Consider the following 21806-nt stretch of genomic DNA (forward strand, 5'->3'; position numbering starts at 1 on the left):
CCAACCACAACCACTCCCCATCCCTCCTTCTCTCTGTTAATGGGAGCTCTTCTATTTTTAAAAAATCATATCCCCTTGTATCCATGGCTTGGCTAGACCAGCATTGTAGCCTGTGTCCACTGAAGCAGCTGAGCAATTTCAGCCATGAGGATTTATGTAGCATCAATGACTTCTTCCCTCATTGTAGCTAGGTGCAGATAATATTTCAATGTGCCACCAGATTTGATATAGTCAGTAATCAAAGTAATAATTTGTTGAATCTAGGCATTACTGGCTTTTGCTGCATATAAGTAGATTAGGTCATTCAGCCTTTCAAGCCTGTTCACCATTTTCTTAGTCATAGCAGCTCTATCTCTTTCATCCTAACTGCTTGTCTTTTCTTAAGTACTCTTCTGAAGTGTCTACTTCCTTTAAAACACTGCAATTAATTTAGCATCACTGTTATAGGTGTGAATGTTGAATTCACTACTACAGGGAGTTGTTGAGGCAAATAGCATAGATGCATGAGAGGGAAGGGAATAGAAGGTTATGTTGATAGAATTAGATGAGAAGGATGAGAGAACCAGACTGAACATAGAAAATTCAAAGGGGAATGAGAAAAATAAAAGAGAAGCAAAGAGAGAATGTGAGAAGAGACTGACAGCTAGTACAAAAGACAATCCGAAAGCAAATGTAGGGGGAAGTGATGACATAGTGGTATTGTCACCAGACTAACAATCCAGAAACCCAGCGTAATGCTTTAGGGGCCCGGGTTTGAATCCCACCATGACACATGGTTCAATTTGAATCTAATAAAAATCTGGAATTAAGAGTCTAATGATGACTGATTGTTGTAAAAAAATAAACCCATCTGGTTCACTAATGGTCTAGCCTAGACTACATGTGAGCTTAAAATTGAATAGCCAGCAGGACCAGTTGAGATGCATCCAAGGGTACTGAGGGAAATAAGGATGGAAATTGTGGAAGCATTGACCATAATCTTCCAATCCTCCATTAGATATAGAAGTTTGTTCAAAAAGGATGTAAGGATAAGCCCAGCAACTACAGGACAGTCAGTTTAAACTCATCAGTGGGAAGAAAAGATAATCTGGAACAAAATTAACAGTCACTTGGACAAATGAGAATGAATTAAGGAAAGCCAACAGGGATTTATTAAAGGTAAATTTTGTTTAGCTAATTTGATTGTGTTCTTTGGGGTAACAGAAAGGGTTAATAAGGATAATACAGTTGATGTGGTGTGCATGAACTTCCAAAAGGTGTTTCAACATGGAAGCTCCCTCTCTCCAACTATTTTATATCCTTAATTGAAAAAACATTCAGCAGGCAGGCCACCACTAGGGGTGGGGGTAGAGGGGTTGTGGTGAAATTCCTCTACAGGGATTTGCTTTAACAAAGCAAAATACTGCAGGTGCTGGAAATCTGAAATAAAAACTGAATATTCTAGAAAAAGTCTGCAGATTAGATAGCATCTGTGGAGAGAGTGAATGTGCAGCCTTTAGCTGCTTCCGCACCCAGGAAGGCAGGGGGGGCTTCTAGGCCTGCCTAGAATGCTGGTTCCCTCCAGCCACCTAAACTCGGTCCCACCAATGCAGAAAACTGGAAGCTGACTGGAAAATTCCAGTCAGCTTCCTTTAATTGGACTCAAATCCTCAATGTGCCTAAATGGTGCCCACCCCGTGTGGGTGGACAAACCTGCCAACTTGGAACCTGCCCCCATGATAATGGCCCTGAGGTGAGATGGAGCCAGGGAACCAGCACGTAGGCTGGCAAAGTTAGTTTTCGGCTGCTTCTAAACTGACAGCCAAAAATCTAGCGAATAAAAATAATTTTTCTAGTCTCAGATGATTAAAGCTGAAGCATGGTCACGCCAATATTATTTCTACCTGTTCATATGGTATTCTATTACCAGGGTAGTTTCTATTGGTGGGGATGGAGCTTCATTGCTGGCATTTTCATGAATTGATCCATAGTCTGGAGACACCCAATAGCACTGGAAACCTAGTTTGTCCTGAGCATTGAGCTGCCATCAGGGTCTCCATTTACAACAAAGCACTCTTTTGTATTTGGTGCTTTTGTTGTTCTCATAATAGGAGAGTGACACCTGTACCTTGGCTTCCTGTGTTTACATTGTCAAATCTACTGCTGTATCCCACCACTGGAAAAATGGGTCCATGAAAACCTGAGTCTACAAATCAGCTAATAAGATAAGGGAGACGGTTTTGGCAATATTAACTGAGAAAACCAATGGATCACCAGATCAAAGGGAAGAGCCTTGCCCTGAGGAAAATGGACCATGGGGCCCCATGAAAACCCAAAAGCTGAGGAGGAGAGACCAATTCCACGAAGGGGTTTGGCACTACCCATGGTGTACCAAAGATGTGCCTCTCATACTTGCAGATGAGTGAGAGACAGTGCCATAGATGCCTTTGCTTGTCAGGGGACATGGTAGCTCACATCTGCCACATTCTTCAGAAGGAAATGATGCCGCACGGCCTGGGAGACCATCCATTGCCAGTGGCTCTAAAGGTAACCACTTCCCTCAACATTTTTGAGTGGCTCTTTCCAGGTCTCCACTGGTAACCCCTGCAGAATATTACAATCCTCTTCTCATTAATGCAGCGAAGAGGTTACAATGCCCTACTCAGTAAGGCACACAATTACATCCAGTACTCCCTGGATGAAGCCAGCCAGTGGGATTTGCAGCGATCTCTGGCTTCCCACGGGTGCAAGGTGCCATCAACTGCACACATGTGGCATTAAGAGCTTCCTGGCAGCAGCCGCAACGATTCATCAATGAAAAATGCTCCCACTCTCTCAATGTGCAGCTGAACTGTAACCACCAAAAGCAGATTATGCAAGTCTGTGTGAGATACCCTAAGCGCTTGCACAACTCTTACACCTTGAGTCACTTGCAGGTGCCACAGATTTTCGAGAGCCCTCAGTATATCCAGGGTTGACTCGTCGGTGACAAAAGCTACCCCCAAAAGACATGGCTAATGACACCCATTCAGCAGCCACAGAGTGCTTCAGAGGAGAGGTACAAAGCAGTTCATTCTGCAACATGCTCCTTGATTGAGCAGAACGTTGACATACTGAAGATGCGTTTCCGATGTCTGGACCAGTCAGGTGATGTTCTCCAGTACTCTCCCCAGGGGGTGCTGCGCTCTACACAACCTCGCACTCCAAAGGGGGAGAATGAGTTGCCAGATGGGGAGGTGAGGAGGACGTCACAAGGGATGAGCTCGATGAGGGAGAGGTTGTTGAGGCCCCAGAGGAAGAGGCCTAGCACAGGCCAGATGTGGCAGACATGAACGTGAGATCCTTATAGCCACAAGGTTCTAGCAGGATGAAGACGAATAGCTCATACGAGCCTCTTGCAACTGTGCCCTTTGTGCTGGCTCGACAAAAACACCTTTGTTGCTATCCTCATCATCTCAAAGAAGGACATCAATCTCAGAATGAGTAGTCACAATCTTGAATGATGATGACCTCATCCTTGGAATGTTAGGCAGCCTCTGGAGCATGCGGCCATTTTTTAATGGGATAAGAACTCCACCAGTGTGTACTGTGAGGAAAGTAGACATGGTGTGGTCTTTTCAAGCATCATGCCAACATTTCACAGTGCGCTCACAGCAGTATTCCTGGAGCATTCCAAGGTGTCTCAACAAGGACAACCATCAATCAATGGTTCTTGTGTGAGCGTCTGTGGACTGATCTGAATCTGGACTGCAGCATTTCATACTGAGTCCTCAGCGGGAGATTGTTCTTTAGGACGCAGTGATCTGTCACTCTCAGTTATAGATGCGAGCCTGCGAGTCAGGTCACCTTTGTGTGCCCAGAGAGAGCTTCAGCAGCATCATCGTTTGATCATTGACAAGCAGTCATAATCCAGCCTTCGTCTGGAGCTTCCCAAGTTCCCATCCATAATTGTCTTGGCATCTGTGGCCCAGAAAATGTCGACACAGCATTTAAGCATTACTTAGTAACTTTGTTAATAATGAAGTGCACGCAGCAGACGTACTGGAGCTTCACTCTGATCCCATTTGAGGCCTCCACATTTTCACTTCAGCAGCTTCAGATATACATAGGAAGCCTGGGACACTAAGGTCACAATCAGATAACCATGTTGATTGCCTTTGGAGAGCTGGCTCAGGGATTCTGTTAAGCCACGTTAGCCAGACCTTCAGGTCCAGAGCAGCATCCTCCCATTTGGCACCTGGGGCCTAGACACACACCTCTATTCTCACTTAGTCATGGCCGTCTAGCTGACATTTCAGGAGTCACCAAGTGCTAGCTAGGCCCATAGCTCTGCATCATGCAGGTAGAGAATGGAACTACCATAGGGATGATGTCTAGCTGTACACACAGTCACGATTCCACGCTACAGGCAGCCATGACCGGCTAAGCTTCTCAACTATTGTTTGAAATCTAACCCACACTCAAGCCTGACAGATATTACATGGAGGCCGTTTAAAGATGCACTGAGTTAGACTGACTCCAATGCAGGTCGCCATTAAAACCTATAAGATCCACTTAGACCATTCTTCAGTGCAGCAGCATCAGGAGAATAAACCAAAATGTAAAATACATGCTTATGTTCATATGATATGATCCTCTGTCACAAGTTTAACATATGCATTGCCTAACCATCATGTCGATAGAGCAGGAGACTTTGCTCATGTCGCTGCTATGGACAGAAAGGCCTAAGAAATCAACTGCTACATCTTCCCATGGTCCAGACAGTAACAGTGTGCTCTGAACTAGTTCTGATGGATTGGGTCTGCTATCAGCTTGACATCCATGACATGTTTTGAAAACTGCTCCACATCTTTCTCCATCCCTGGCCACCATAGTTCGGTTCAAAAGTTTTGCTTAGTATCAACCACTCCCAAGTGACCCTCATGAGCTACAGTCACCAGTCTAGGCCTAAGCATTTGTGGCACCGCAACTCTGCTACCTCTGAGAACACACTTCCCAATTGTATATCATCTCGTATCGCAATATACGCCTTGAATAGTCAGTTCTTTCAATTTCCAGCTTGGATTCTTATGTCTGATGTCATTCAATTCTGTATCTTGGTCTGACTCTTTTTCAGTCTCTCTGATTCTCATTGCTCTGGATGTCGCATGAACTGCCACAAACCACACAAACGATTCAGCTTCCTTCTCTAGCGAGGACCTGTGTGTTTGATCCTCCCTCAGTAGTCATGACAGCGGGTCAGCAATGTTCATTTTTCTAGCAATATGAACCATCTTGTACTTGTAGTGCTGTAGTCTCAAAACCCATCTTTGGCACATGGTTCAGATGTGCAAAAATAAATCATCTCTAATGGCTTGTGATTCATCACTAATTCAAACTCAATGCCAAACAAGTATTTATGGAATCTTTCACATGTCTACATCAATCCTAGTGCCTCTTTCTCCATCTGAGAACACTTCCACTCCACATCTTTCAGAGATCTGCTTGCATAGGCAATGTTTCTTGGGCCTTCAGCATGCATTTGCCCCAGCACTGCTCCTAAACCTATAAGACTAACACCTGCTATGGCTTTCATTGGTGAATTTGAATCATAGTATCCCAAGATCCAAGCACTTGTTAAGCTGTCTTTCAAACTTTGAAGGCAGCTTTCTGTTCTTTATCAAATCTGAACCGTTCATTCTTTCTGGTCAACTTCCTCAATGGATCAGCCAGGGTAGTTCACAAGTCCCAGGAAGCTTTTCACTTTACTGGCATTTTGTGGTCCACATGCCTCTGCTATTGCTTCTGTATTGTCTTTGGCTGTATTGATTCTGCCACATCTGAGTTTATGCCCTATGAACGTTAGCTCTGCCATCCAGCACACTTTTGTCTGTATTTACCATAAGTCCTGCTGCCTGCAATTGAGCCAATACTAATCTCAGCCTTTCTTTTGGCTCCATGAGTAATGATGTCATCTGAGATGTTGGCTATTCCTTGGATTCTTTGTATTACATTATGGATTTTGTGTTGGTAAACCTCTGGTGCCGCATTGATGCCAAACAGCAATCTCTTGATTCAGTAAAGTCCACAACGAGTAACAAAAGTTGCCACCTTCCATGAATCAGGACAAAGATCCAGCTGGTGGTATCCCCACTTTAACTCTGGTTGAGAAAACATCTTTGACAATTCTTGAAAGACTTTGTCCACATTGGGAGTTAGGTGATATTCTCTCACTATTACTTCATTCACCTGTTGCATATTAACACAAAATCTAATCTCACTATTTGGCTTAGGCACAACCACAACAGTGTTGGTCCTTCAGGTGGCTCTATAATGGCTCGGTTGATCTGTTCCCTCATCTTTGCCTCAACTTTCTCTCTCAGACTAAAAGGTGTTTTACGTGCAGGCAGAACTACAGGCTTCACGTTCTCATCAATGGTTAATCTCACTTGGCAGTGTGTAACTTCCCCAATTCCATGAAATACTGCTCCAAACTCCTCTCTAAGCTCCACATTGAGTTGAAAGTGAATTCTGTGAAATCCCATGTGCAGCATCCCCAAGGTTTCTCTGCTCAGAGGAGGCTCACTGTCCTCCTCAATCACAAATGCTGTCTCTACGTTCCGATCCCCAGCTCTCACACCCTTAGGGAAGCATCCGACATTTTGAAGTGGAGTTTTAGATGTGTAAGAATAGAACTTTTTGATAACATTTTCGAATGTGCTCCTGATTCTCTTTGTCTTCAGTCCCTCCCGCAGTACCCTGTTGATGACATTACTGTCACTGCCTGAATCTACAATAATGCTCACTTCAACACCACCAACAATCACTTTTTCATGGTTGCTCCCATTAACGGAAAACATGTATCCATGATTCCTATTCCTGTCCTCACTCTCTGCATCTTCTTCAATTCGTCTCAATGTTGTGCTATTTTCATCTCTCTTTCCCTTACATGGCTAGCCAGGCTTCCCTCTCTGTTTAGCTTTGCTTCTTCACTTCTTGGCAAAATGGTCTTTGCCTTCACATTTTCTGCATATCTTTCCCTTGGCAGGGCAGCAAGCATATCTTCCATAGTCTCCCAAATTGCCACATCTGAAACATTCTCTCTCAGACCTTTGCTGTGTACATTTACACATACCTGGATTCCATTGGGTCACTCGGTTAACCTCAACATTTGTCGTGCCAAAGGCAGATGTGGAATCAAGTTTTATACTGTGAACTTATCCATCCACTGTTTCCAATGCAGCTGCTATTTTCAGCGTATCACCCCAATGTTTAGCCACCTCCTCTTTTCAGCAGCTTAGGCCTCAACTTATCTGACTTGCAATGTTAGACCACCTAATCCATTATCTGGCTATTCAGATCCAGCGCAACATAATTGCAGCCATCCGGTGCCTGCCACAAATGGGTCACAAATTGGGCTACTGTTTCCCCCTCTTTCTGTCTCTTCTGACAGAAAACATGCCTTAGGAATGTGGTATTTGGCATCACCATACAATGTTCCCTCAAAGATTCCACTGCATATTCATAATCCACCTTTTCTACCATGTCAGGTGACATCTTGAAAGTCTCCTTCACTGAACCTCCCACATTGAACAACAATAAAGGTCGTCGCTGTGCTTTCTGTGCTAACATTGACTCCAGTTTTGCTAGGGTTCCTCGATGCCACACTCTGTCAATTGCTGCGTTGATGTCAAGGGCAGTCACTCTCACCTTACCTCTGGAGTTCAGCTCTTTTGCCCATGTTTGAACTAAGGCTGTAATGAGATCAGGAGCTGAGTGGCCCTGGGGCTTCAGTGAGCAGGTTATTGCTAAACAAGTGCCGCTTGATGGCATTGTTGATGACCCCTTCCATCACTTTACTGATGACTGAGATTAGACTGATGGGGCAGTAATTGGCCGGGTTGGATTTGCCATGCTTTTTGTGTACAAGATGTACCTGGGCAACTTTCCACTTTGCCGGGTAGATGACAATGTTGCAGCTGTACTGGAACAGCTTGGCTAGGGCACGGAAATTTCTGGAGCACAAGTCTTCAGTACAATTGCTAGAATTGAATTGAATTGAATTGGCTGAAGACTGGCGTCTGTGATTCCGGGGACCTCCCGGGGAGGCTGAGATGGATCATCCACTCGGCATTTCTGGCTGGAGATTGTAGCAAATGCTACTGATGCACTAATGTGCTGGGCTTCCCATCATTGAGTTGTTTAATTGTCCACCACCGTTCACAACTGGGTGTAGCAGGACTGCAGAGCTTAGGTCTGATCCATTGGTTGTGGAATTACTTAGCCCTGTCTATCACTTGCTCCTTATGCTGTTTGGCACACAAGTAGCCCTGTGTTATAGCTTCACCAGGTTGGCACCTCAGTTTTAGGTATGCCTGGTGCTGCTCCTGACATGCCCTCCTGCACTCTTTATTGAACCAGGGTTGATCCCCTGGCTTGATGGTAATGGTAGAGTGGGGGAGATGCCGGGCCATAAGGTTACAGATTGTGTTTGAGTACAATTCTGCTGCTGCTGATGGCCCATTTTGCCTCTGGATGCCCAGTCTTGAGTTGCTAGATCTGTTTGGAATCTTTCCCATTTAGCACGGTGGTAATGCCACACAACACGATGGAGGGTTTCCTCAATGTGAAGTTGGGACTTTGTCTTCACAGGGACTGTGCGGTGGTCACTCCTACCAATGCATCTGTGGCAGGCAGGTTGGTGAGAATGAGGTCAAGTATGTTTTTCCCTCTTGTTGGTTCCCTCACCACCTGCCGCAACCCAGTCTAGCAGCTATGTCATAGGAACAGGAGAAGGCCATTCAGCCCGTCGAACCTGCTCTGTCATTCAATACATTCATGGCTGATCGAACACTTCAATGCCTTTTACCCACACTATCCCCATAACCCTTTACATTAGGAGTCCTTTAGGACTCAGGCAACTCGGTCAGTTGTGGTGCTCCTGAGCCACTCTTAGTGATGGACATCGAAGTCCCCCACCCAGAGTACATTCTGCAGCCTTGCCACCCTCAGTGTTCCCTCCAACTAGTGTTTGACTTGGAGGAATACTGATTCATCAGCTGAGGAGCGATAGTATGTGGTAACCAGGAGGAGGTTTCCTTGCCCATGTTTGACCTGATGCCATGAGACTTCATGGGGTCCAGAGTTGATGTTGAGGATTCCCAAGGCATCTCCCTCCCGACTGTATACCACTATATACCTGGCCTCCCAGACTCTCCGAGTTCCAGTGGGCTCAGCTGTCACAACCTCCAACAACTGGTCAGGCACATACATTGTTTTCTTTCCAGGTTCTGACCCTGAATCTATTCATGAGCACATAGATGAGACAGTGTCTGTGCTGGTGAATGGTGCAGGAGGAATGATGTCTAACTGCAGCCTCTGGGTGAGGAGGTCCCTTCCTACTACGCTGTCTGTTTGTGTGGTTGCCCTGCGAGAGATAACAGAATGATCAAAGGGTTTTGCCTGTCTAAAGAGCCGACAGAATTGCCTGCCACTCACATTGATGTATGTATAGTGGGGTCACCCAGGATCTTCCTTTTGTTGTGCTGAAAAGTGCCTCTTTTCTCAGGCCTCCACCACACGTACCTCGGTGACATCTTGGCTCTCTCCCAACCACATGGCTGCACTGCTAGCTGCAGGTCTTCTGTGGCTGCTGGATAAAGTGTTGACAGGCCGCTGGGCAGGGTGGTGGCAGGCTGCTGGGCAGGGGGGTGACGGGCTGCTGAGCAGGGCGGTGACGGGCTGCTGGGCAGGGTGGTGGTAGCTGATAGGCAGGGTGGTGACGGGCTGCTGGGCAGGGTGGTGGTAGCTGATAGGCAGGGTGGTGACGGGCTGCTGGGCAGGGTGGTGGTAGCTGATAGGCAGGGTGGTGACGGGCTGATGGGCAGGGTGGTGACGGGCTGTTGGGCAGGGCGGTGACAGGCTGCTGGGCAGGGCGGTGACAGGCTGCTGGGCAGGGTGGTGACAGGCTGCTGGGCAGGGCGGTGACAGGCTGCTGGGCAGGGCGGTGACAGGCAGATAGGCAGGGTGGTGACGGGCTGCTGGGCAGGACGGTGATGGGCTGCTGGGCAGGGTGGTGACGGGCTGCTGGGCAGGGTGGTGACAGGCTGATGGGCAGGGTGGTGGTAGCTGATAGGCAGGGTGGTGACAGGCTGATGGGCAGGGGGGTGACGGGCTGCTGGGCAGGGCGGTGACGGGCTGCTGGGCAGGGTGGTGACAGGCTGATAGGCAGGGCGGTGACGGGCTGATAGGCAGGGTGGTGGTAGCTGATAGGCAAGGTGGTGGTAGCTGATAGGCAGGGTGGTGGTAGCTGATAGGCAGAGTGGTGATGGGCTGGGTGGTGACGGGCTGATAGGCAGGGTGGTGACAGGCTGATGGGCAGGGTGGTGATGGGCTGCTGGGCAGGGTGGTGATGGGCTGCTGGGCAGGGTGGTGGTGGCTGATAGGCAGGATGGCCTGAGGCAGCGTTCCAGTGCTGTTAGTCTTTTAAAGATGACACCAACACATGTGACCGAGTCAGTTGACGAGTCAAGTTACCTCTGTCCTGCTTGCAGCCAGTAAATGATCAATATGATTGAGGAAGTTTAGGAAGTTTATGTTCATGCGTTTAAACATAAGTATCCACACTGCCACATCATTTACCACCGCACTAGAGTCTGTAGCAATGTATCAATCCACAGCACATGGGGGAATCTGTGAAATACAATTAGCAGAAAGCTCCAGTATTTTCTGGCTAAATTGTGATTATTTCAAATTCTGACAACCACGGGCAGGATTTGTCGGATGGAGAGGTCTCCACCAATCGTCACCCAAAATGTTGGCCAGGAACGCATTCCGCCAATCACGGCAGCACTGCAACCATTTAATTGTCCCTGGGATGTTCACTGGCTGAAGGCGGGGCTTCCACTCCTCACTCAGAAGGAGGTCCCATATCAGAGCAATCTGATCAGCTGGCAGCCCTGTAGTCCCAGTAGTGCCACCAAGAATAGTGGCCACTGATGGGATTAGAGCTGGAAAGGGAACTAGTGATGGAGGTGCCTGATGCCCAAACAGGATTACTCGCCAGGCTTCCCTGTTGTCCCTGAACTCCTCCCATTGGACTCAAAACTGAGGCCAGGTGAGAAGCACCTCTTACCTGACCAATAATTGGCCACTTATGGCCCTCAATTAGGAGGGCCACCCTAGGCCGCCACTCGGCCTGTAAAACTACAGACAGGTCGGGGTGGATGGATAGGGCGAGAAGGCCCCCCTGGGGAACTTTATTGGACCCTGCCTACAAACCTGTCGGTGCAGGCCCATAAAATTCTGCCCCACAAGACATAACAGCTGGCCTATGCGAGATTGCTCCAAGAACATGGGATTGGAGCAGAAGGGCCAGCGTCACCCATTTCCAGTCCTGCCTTCTCCTCGTCGGATCACATGAAATCCCAGCCATTGTAGCAAAAGAATGGGCCCTTCCTGTTAAATGGCTGGTTTCCTCCGGAAAGGAACAGACTGTTTCAAACAGAAGGGGGCTCAACGTGGAAGGAAGTAGTTGTTAAGGAAGGGAAAGAAAATGACAGCCTAATTAGAAAAGAGGCGGTAAATATAACAAAACAAAAATAAAAATAGCTGGAAAAACTCAGCAGGTCTGGCAGCATCTGCGGAGAGGAACAGAGTTAACGTTTCGAGTCCATATGACTCTGAAGCATCTCCGCAGATGCTGCCAGACCTGCTGAGTTTTTCCAGGTATTTTTAATTTTGTTTTGGATTTCCAGCATCCGCAGTTTTTTGCTTTTATCTTAGTGATAAATATAACAAAGCTGTGACCTTCCAGATGGAGAGAATTCAAAGGGGGTTTGAATCAAACTCCTGGGAGAAAGACCCTTAGAGCCAAATGAACCTCTAAGAACCAATAAACCCCCAAGCCAATGAATCCTTATGGAGCTGAAGCTTGGCTGCCAAAGAACATTAATTGCTGATAATTTGTAACTGCCTACTGGGCAGATAATAGATTGATAGTGGGTGAGCTAATATGTGTTTTGGCTATATGCTAGTGTGTATGTTAACAGTTCCATTATATTTCTGCGTTTATGCTGAACTAAACCACCTGAAGGGAGATTATTTATGGGGAGAAATCTAATGCTAAGTAAACAATTAATTATTTATACTAAACTATTTATTTGCATTGCTAACTGCACTCTAGCCAAAGGTACAAATCCCCTCTCCCTGGCTAGTGAAATGTAGTGTGCTTTACCAGAGATAATAGCCAGTAGAGAGGTACTTGACATAGAAGTAGTTGGATCCCAACAGTATCCATTGTGCCAGGCCACTCATGCGTTTCCAGCAAAAACAGACATCCTGCCCAATTAAAGCAAAGTTTCATTCAACTCTGGAAATCTGTGTTGCGACCGGGAGGTTTTTAGATAATAACATGTTGCAGGGAAAAGCAATTTGCTGGCAGTAAGTTGCAGAACCACAGGCGAACAGTTAAGTCTAGTGGAAAGGACAGCCCAAGGAGATGGCTCAATATCGTCGATTTTACATTATTCACAGTATCACAAGATCTTTACAGTGCAGAAGGAGGCCATTTGGCCCATCGAGTCTGCACTGGCTCTCTGGAAGAGCATTCCACCTAGTCCTACTCCCCTGCCTTATCCCTGTCACCTTGCACATTCTCTCTTTTCAAGTAGAAATCCAATTCCCTTTTGAATACTTCGATTGAACCTGCCTCCACCACCGTTTCAGGAAGTTTGTTCCAGACTCCAACCCCCTCTGGGTGAAAAAATTTTTCCTCACAGCACATTTACTCCTTTTGCCAATTATTTAGAATCTATGCCCTCTAGTTCTTGATGTTCTCTTGAGTTGGAACAGTTTCTCACTATTTACCCTGTCCATACACCTCAGGATCTTGAATGCACCTATCAAGTCTCCTATCAGCCTTCTTTTCTCCGAGGAAAACAGCCCTAACCTAGAAGTATAGAAAGTAGAAGCAGAAGTAGGTCATTTAGCCCTTCAAGCCTGCTCCGCTATTCAATGTGATCATGGCTGAAGCTCTATCTCAACGCCATACCCCCACTCTCTCCCCATACCCTTTGACGCCTTTAGAGTTTAGAAATCTATCTATTTCCTTCTTAACTTCTCCAATCTATCCTCATAGCTACAATTCTTCATCCCAGGAATCATTCTTCTGAATCTCCACTATACTCTCTCCAATGCCTTCCCATCCTTCCTCAAGTATGGGGCAACCAGAACTGGAGGCAGTACTCCATATGAGGCCTAACTAGTGTCCTATACAAGTTCAACATGATCTCCTTACACTTGTACTCAGTGCCCCTATTAATAAAGCCTAAGATGTAATATACTTTATTAACTCTCTTTCAACATGTCCTGCCATCTTCAATGACCTATGTAGATATATACTCTGAGGTCCCTCTGCACTTGCACCTCAGTTAGAGTCTTTCCTTTATTTTATACTGTCTCGCCATATCTTTCCTGCCAAAGTGAATCACCTCACACTTCTCTGAATTGAACTTCATCTGCCAGTCGTCCACCCAATCCACCAAAATGCCTATGCCCTTTTAAAGTTCAAGACGATCACAATCACAGTTGACAACATTTCCAATCTTCATGTCATCTGCAAATTTTGAAACCATGCCCTGCACACCACAGTCTAGGCCATTAATATATATCAGGAAAAGCAAGGGTCCCAACACTGACCCCTGAGGAACTCCACTACAAACCTTCCTCCAACCTGAAAAACAATCATTTGTCACTACTCCCTGTTTCCTGTCACTCAGCCAATTTCTTGTCCAACTGCCTCCTTTCCCTTTTATTCCATGACCTAGAATTTTGCTCACAAGTCTGTTGTGTGGCACTGTATCAAATGCCTTTTGAAAATTCATATACACCAAATCAACAGCGTTTCTCTTATCAACCTTCTCCGTTACCTCCTCAAAAAACTCCAACAGGTTAGTTGAACATGATTTTCCTTTAATGAACTCATGCTGGCTTTCTTTAATTATCCTGCACTTGCCTAAGTGATTATTGATTTTATCGTGTACTATAGCTTCCAGAAGTTTCCCTACCACTGAGGTCAAACTGACTGGCCTGTAGTTGCCAGCTTTATCCTTGCTCCCTTTTTCAAACAAGGGTGTAACGTTTGCACTTCTCCAGTCCTTTTGCACCTCCCCTGTGTCTAAGGAAGACTGGAAGACTATCACTAGTGCAGCTGCAATTTCCACTCTCACTTCCCTCAGTACCCTTGGATGCATCTCATCCGGTCCTGGCACCTTATTTATTTTAAGTACAGACAGCCTTTCCAGCACTTCCTTCCTCTCGATTATAAGTTCTTCTCGTGTACCAGTTACCTCCCCTCTCACCTCGACCTGGATAGCAAGTTCTTCCTCTGTAAAGACAGATGCAAAGTACTCGTTCAACGCCTCCTCTATTTCTCCAGCCTTCACATGCAAGTCCCCTTTTTTGTCCCTAATTGGCCCTACTCTTTCTTTTACCACTCTTTTATTTACATGCTTATAGAAGATCTTGGGATTCCCTTTTATGTTCGCTGCCAGCCACTTTTCATGCTCGCTTATTGCTTTTCTTAGTAGTTTCATCACTTCCCCTCTGGACCTTCTATATTCAGCCTGATTCTCCATTGTATTTTCTATCTGACACTTGCCGTACGCGCACTTCTTCCTTTTCATCTTTACCTCTACCTCTCTCATCATCCAAGGTGCTCAGGATTTATTTATCCTACCTTTCCCGTTCAAGGGAATACATCTTGACATTGCCTGCAATACCTTTTCTTTGAAGGTGGCCCATCGTTCAGCCACTGTCTTTTCTGTCAACATTTCATTCCAACTCACTCGACTCATAAGCATTCTCATCCCATCGAAGTTGGCTTTCCCCCAATTAATTATCCCTGCTCTGGATTATTCTCTGTCCTTTTTCAAGATTAACCTAAACCTTATGGGCTGAATTTCGGCTCAGTGAGCGGGGGCAATCTAGTTTAAACCCTCCCCAACAGCACCAGCAAACCTCCCGGCATGGACGTTAGTCCCAGTCCTGTTAAGGTGTAACCCATCCTTCTTGTACAGGCCCCACCTGCCCCAGGACCAGTCCCAATGCCTCAGAAATCTAAAGCCCTCCCTCCTACTCCATTTCTGCAGCCACATGTTGAACTGCTCAATCTTCCTATTCTTATGCTCATTAGCACATGCCACTGGGAGTAATCCTGAGAATACTGCTCTTGAGGTCCTGTTTTTTAATTCCCTTCCCGACCCTCTGAAATCTGCTTTCAGGGCCTCATCCTTTTCCTACCTACGTCATTGATCCCAATGTCGACCACGACCTCTGCAGCTACTCTATGACATCCTTGACCCTGGCACCACGGAGGCTACATACCATCCTGGAGTCATGTCTACAGCCGCAGAAATGCCTGTCCACTCCCCTAACTATGAAATCCCCTACTACAATAGCACTTCCACTTTTCTTCCTCTCCTCCTGTGCAGCTGAGCCAGCTGTGGTGCCATGAACTTGGCTCTTGTTACAGTCCTCTGAGGAACAATCTCACTCACCAGTATCCAAAATGGAAAAATGGTTAGAGAGCAGGATAGCCTCAGGGGATTCCTGCACTGCCTGCCTGTTTCTCTTAGATGTTCTGGCAGTCACCCATTCCCCCTGTGCCTGTGTACTTCTTAGCTGCGTTGTGACCACCTCTCTAAATGTGCTATCCACATAATCCTTAGCCTTGCAGATGCACCACAGTGACTCCAGCCACTGCTCAAGCTCCGCAAATCGAAGTTCAAGTTTCTGCAGTTGGTGATACTTCCTGCCAATGTAGTCATTGAGGGCACTTTGTGCCTGCCTGACTTCCCACATCCTGCAAGATGCTCACCCCACATGGCTCAGCTGCACTGACATACCTTATACTTTATATAAAGTGTTTACTACAGTATTTACTAATTTATTTTAATTATTATCTTAATTTAGATTAATTCCTATCTATACCACAATTTACTGTATTTATCTCAGTGTCGCCCCTTCTCGTGCTATTTTAACTCTCCAGCTCCACTCTCAGTCTCACCCCTTCTCACACTCAATTACCCCCAAAGTTTCTGAGAGGTGAAGGTTCATTTTGACTCACTCCATCTAGTAGGTGCTTACCACCCCATTCTCACTGTATCCCCTCCTGTCACCAGTTTTGCTTGTGGCACTGACTGAAGGAGACATTGGGCCATATTAAAGTTTTAAAGCAGGAATCCGGTGCCATTTTCACTGGAAGAGGCAGAAGTATTGCACAGTGCTAGACCTGTGCTAATACAACTAGGATCATGAAACAACTCTTCAATGTAGTGACAGCCTAATCGAGAGACTTTCTGAGGTTTGAATTATTAGCTATGTCAGCCGCTGCAAAGATTGCCACAATTTCCTCCTCCATCCCCTTTGGCTGTTTCTATTATGGTGGAATTGCATCCAAGAAATAGATTGTTACCAGAGAGGACATGCTTGCACATGGACATGGGACAGGCAATTGCCACGTGAAAGTGCTATTTTGTTTGATACCTTGCCAGCTCCTGAAGGTTCTGGACATTGTATTGACCTTTTCCACCACCTTGCCCATGCCTGCTGTGCTGGGCAATTTAGTGGGGTAAGAACCAGCCTGATACTGTACCCATCCCTCTGCTCATTCTGATAGAACTCCCAGAACCTCTGTCAGTGAACCTGGTTTTCCTTTGTAAAATCATAGAATCACACAACAACGTGTCAGCTGTAGCTCACTTTGTAGCACTCTAGCCTGAGTCATAAGGTTCTAGCTTCAAGTTCCACTCCAGGTCTTGAGTACTAATATCATAGCTGACACTTCAGTGCAGTACTGAGAGAATGCTGTACTGTTAGAGGCACCATCTTTCAAATAAGATGTCATGAGGCCCCATTGGGCGGATGTAAAATATCATGTCACTATTTCAAAGAAGAACAGGGGAGTTATCCTTGGCCAAATTTAGCTCTCAATCAACATTGCAAAAGAATAAACTATCTGGCCATTATCATGTTGTTGCTTGTGGGAGTTTGCTGTGTGTAAACTGGCTGCTGTATTTCCTATTTTACAACAATCCCTACATTGTAAAGTATTTCATTGGCTGTAAAGTTTCTAAAATGTCATGCCCTTGTGAGAAGTAAATATACATCTTTGTTTCTATTTATATAGCATCTTTAACATGGTTAAATGTCCCACAATACTTCACAAGAGTGTTATCAATCATAATTTGATACCAAGACACAAAATAGAGATATATCAGGATAGATCGCCAAAAGCTTAGTCAAAGAGAAAGGTTTTGAGGGATATTTTAAAGGAAGAAAGAGAGATGGAGAGGAAGTTTTTTTCGGGACAGAATTCTATAGCTTTGGGTCTATGCAGCTGAAAGCACAAAAGGAGGCCATTCAGTCCATTGTGTCTATGCTAACTCTTTGAGAGAGCTACCCAACTAGTCCCATTCACCTAGTTTTGCTCCATAGCCCTTTTCAAGCGTATGTCCAATTCCCTTTTGAAAATTACTTCCATTGCCATTTCACACAGTACATTCCCGGTCATCATAGCTAACTACATAAAATAAAAAGTCTCCTTATCTCCCCTCTGATTATTTTGCTAATTACCTTCAATTTGTGTCATTTGATTACCTAACCTCCTGTCAGTGGAAAGAATGTTTCCTTGCTAACTCTCTCAAAACCCTTCATTTTTTGAACACCTCTATTAAATCTCGAAGGGCCGAATGGCCTACTCCTGCTTCTAGTTTCCATGTTTCTATAGCTCTTGTGGAGAAAGGGATCAAAGGGTATGGGGAGAAAGTGGGAGCAGGCTATTGAGTTGGATGATTAGCCATGATCAGAATGAATGGCAGAGCAGGCTTGAAGGGCCGAAGGGCCGAATGGCCTACTCCTGCTCCTAGTTTCTATGTTTCTATGCTTCTCTTAACCTCTCTGTTGTCTGCAACAACACTCAATTGTTTATCTATATTGTTCAGTAAACAGTTGCACTACCCAACGCATTTTTGCTGTTTAAATGACTTTTAATACCAATGCACATCTGTTTGTCTGGATTATTTCTTTTTATTCTTTCATGGGATGTGGGCATCGCTGTCTAAGCCAGCCTTTTTATTACCCACCCCTAATTGCCCTTGAGAAGGTGGTGGTGAGCTGCTTCCTTGAACCACTGCAGTCCATCTGGTGTAGGTACACCCACAGTGCTGTTGGGGAGGTTAATTCCAGGATTTTGACCCAGCGACAGTGAAAGAACGGTGATATATTTCCAACTCAGGATGGTGTGGGACTTGGAGAGGAACTTGCAGGTGGTGATGTTCCCATGTATCTGCTGCCCTTGGCCTTCTAGATGATAGAGGTCGTGGGTTTGGAAGTCGCTGTCAAAGGATCCTTGGTGATTTGCTGTAATGCATCTTGTAGATGCTAAACACTGCTGCCACTGTGTGTCATGGTGGAGGGAGTGAATCTTTGTGGATGGGATGCCAATCAAGCGGGCTGCTTTGTCCTAGATGGTGTCAAGCTTCCTGAGTGTTGTTGGAGCTGCACTCATCCAGGCATATGGAGAGCATTACATCACACTCCTGACTTGTGCCTTGTAGATTGTGGACAGGCTTTGGGACAGTCACAAGGTGGATTACTCTCCACAGAATTCCCAGCCTCTGACCTGCTCTTGTAGCCACAATATTTATATGACTGGTCCAGTTCAGTTTCTAGTCAATGATAACTTCCAGGATGTTGATAGTGAGGGATTCAGCGATAGTAATTCCATTGAATGTCAAGGGAAGATGGTTAGATTCTCTCTTCTTGGAGATAGTCATTGCCTGACACTTGTGTGACACAAATATTTCTTGCCACTTATCAGCCCAAACCTGAATGTTGTCCAGGTCTTGCTGTGTATGGACACAAACTGCTTCAGTATCTGAGGAGTCGTGAATGGTGCTGAACATTGTGCAATCATCAGTAAACATCCCCACTTCTGACATTACGATGGAGGAGAAGTCATTGATGAAGCAGCTGAAGACTGTTGGGCCTAAACACTACCCCGCGGAACTCCTGCAGTGATGTCCTGGGACTGAAATGACTGACCTCCAACAACCACACCCATTTGCCTTTGTGCTAGGTCTGACTTCAAATAGCAGAGTGCTTTCCCCTGATTCCCATTGACTACAGTTTTGCTAGGGGTCCTTGATGCCACACTCAGTCAAATGCTACCTTGATGTCAAGGGCAGTCACTCTCACCTCACCTCTTGTGTTCAGTTCTTTTGTCCGTGTTTGGACTAAGGCTGTAAATGATGTCAGTGGCCATAGCAGAACTCAAACTGAGCATCAGTGAGCAGGTTATTGTTGAGTAAAATGCCACTTAATAGCCCTGTTGATGACCCCTTTCATCACTTGCTGATGATTGAGAGTAGACTGATGGGGCAGTAATTGGCCAGGTTGGATTTACCCTGCTTTTTGCAGACAGTTTTCCACATTGCCAGGTAGATGCCAATTTTGTTGCTGTACTGGAACAGTTTGGCTATTCATTCTGCTGCTTCATCTAATGGGTGTTGAAGTGCCTTTTCTGCTACAATTTCAGGAAACATTTAAATGGAGAGGTTATGGAAAGAGGTTGGATAGACTTGGGTTGTTTTTGTTGGAGCAGAGAAGACTGAGGGGCGACCTGATCGAGGTGTACAAGATTATGAGGGGCATAGACAGGGTGGATAGGGAGCAGCTGTTCCCTTAGTTGAAGGATCAGTCACGAGGGGACACAAGTTCAAGGTGAGGGGCAGAAAGTTTAGAGGGGATGTGAGGAAAAACTTTTTTACCCAGAGGATGGTGACAGTCTGGAATGTGCTGCCTGGGAGGGTGGTTGAGGCGGGTTGCCTCACATCCTTTAAAAAGTACCTGGATGAGCACTTGGCACGTCATAACATTCAAGGCTATGGGCCAAGTGCTGGTAAATGGAATTAGGTAGGTAGGTCAGGTGTTTCTCACGTGTCAGTGCAGACTCGATGGGCCGAAGGGCCTCTTCTGCACCGTGTGATTCTGTGATTCTGTGAGAGGTAATACTGGGAATGCATTTGCCAGTTTGCTGTATATCGTATATATCTGAGTTATCTCAGAGCAATGCAGAAATTACACTAGTTCTAAATAAACAAAAGGTTTAGTTACAATGCTTTAAAATATCTCAGCAATTACAGGATTTCTACACACATGCTCTCAGCTCATATTCCAGAACCTTCTGTATGATGTCAATTACTTAACTCTCTAGCTCCACCCGCAGGCTTAAGCTATCAAATTCAGTGAACATAGATCAGTGAACAATTAACACAATCAAACACTGAAAAATCAAACCATTAAAGATTACATATTTTCTCCCTTTTGACTAAAGACATCATTTTAAATTAAATAATTCCAAACAACAAACATATATACATCAAGTCATTTCTTAGAGTTCAACTTGTCTGGTTTCTCTAAGTACCTAAACTGTCTTTGAGATACGATGGTCTCTAAGGTCTCCAATTAGATCACAAATTTTAAGTTGTGGTACAATAGAACAGCTAAGCATGTCAAGTACTTGGCTGCATGAACCTGCAAGATACTTGACCTCAAAGTTATATTGATGAAGATGACCTGACTACCTGTAGATGTGTAGAAGTCAATGAGCTGATCCTGACATAGCTAACAATGTAGTCAACACTTGGTGATTAGTATGGAGAGTGAACTTTTTACCATAAAGATACATGTGCCAATGTTCAAATGTGCAGGCTATTGCTTCCTTTCTCTGGCAGAGCATTTGTATTCCATTTCCAAGAACAGGCATGACACGTAAGTGATTGGTTATTCACTTCCTTCAATTTACTGAGAAGGAATAGTTCCAATTGCAATTCCTGGTGCATCTGTTGTGGCATACATTTCCACATGTGTGCTGAAATGCACAAGGATTGGTGAAGATGCTATCTTCACCTTCTTTGTGCCGTAGCTTCCAAAGAGGCTCCACGATCTCTGCATACACAGGAATGAATTTGTGATAGAAGTTGGGACTACTGCTAATCTCTTTCACGTTAGACAGTGTCAGAAGTGCATGAATGGCTTTGACATTGTCATGTGTGGGCTTTATTCCAGCTGCTGTTACTCTGTGCTCTAGAATGTCAATCTCAGGTGCCACAAATGTTCATTTGTCCTTGTTGAGTGTCAAACTGTGCTGTGCGAGTCAAGTGATCACCACTGGTAATCGTTGATTTTTTTTCTTTGTTCCTTTCAACGATGTCATCAAGTAGGTTGCATGTTTCCTTAACATCTGACAAGACTGAAGGAGTGATCTCCTAGAATGGGCTAGGTGCGGATCTTAATCCATGGAGCATTCTGCAGTACCAAAACATACCTTCAAGAGTAACAAAAGCTGTAAGATATCAGCTTTGATCTTCTAGAGGTATTTGATGACAGCTCTGTCGCATTCTAAGCTTCATGAAGACTGTTGAGTCAGGAAATAATGCTGACAGTTCTTGGGTTGTAGGAAGTAGATACTTGTCTGTAATGATAGCATTGTTGACTGGCTTAAGGTCAATGTGTAGACTAAGTTTGCCATTTTTTCATCGTGATTTGATATCCACGGTGATGAGTCAATTGGCTCACTGATACTGTTTGCTTCTAATCATTTCAGCTCCTGTGATACTTCGGCAGGGATTGCAAAAGGCAACCATCTCAAATTTTGTGAAACTGGAAGAATTGATGTGTCAATGCAAGGAGCGTGACATTACCCTTTAGTCTTCCGAATCTGGTAAAAAAGGAAGGATACTGGCGATATATGGCCCATGTCATCAATCACATTAATGTGTGCTCCA

Source organism: Cetorhinus maximus, chromosome 3 (assembly GCF_964194155.1).
Source record: "Cetorhinus maximus chromosome 3, sCetMax3.hap1.1, whole genome shotgun sequence".
Classification (NCBI taxonomy): domain Eukaryota; kingdom Metazoa; phylum Chordata; class Chondrichthyes; order Lamniformes; family Cetorhinidae; genus Cetorhinus; species Cetorhinus maximus.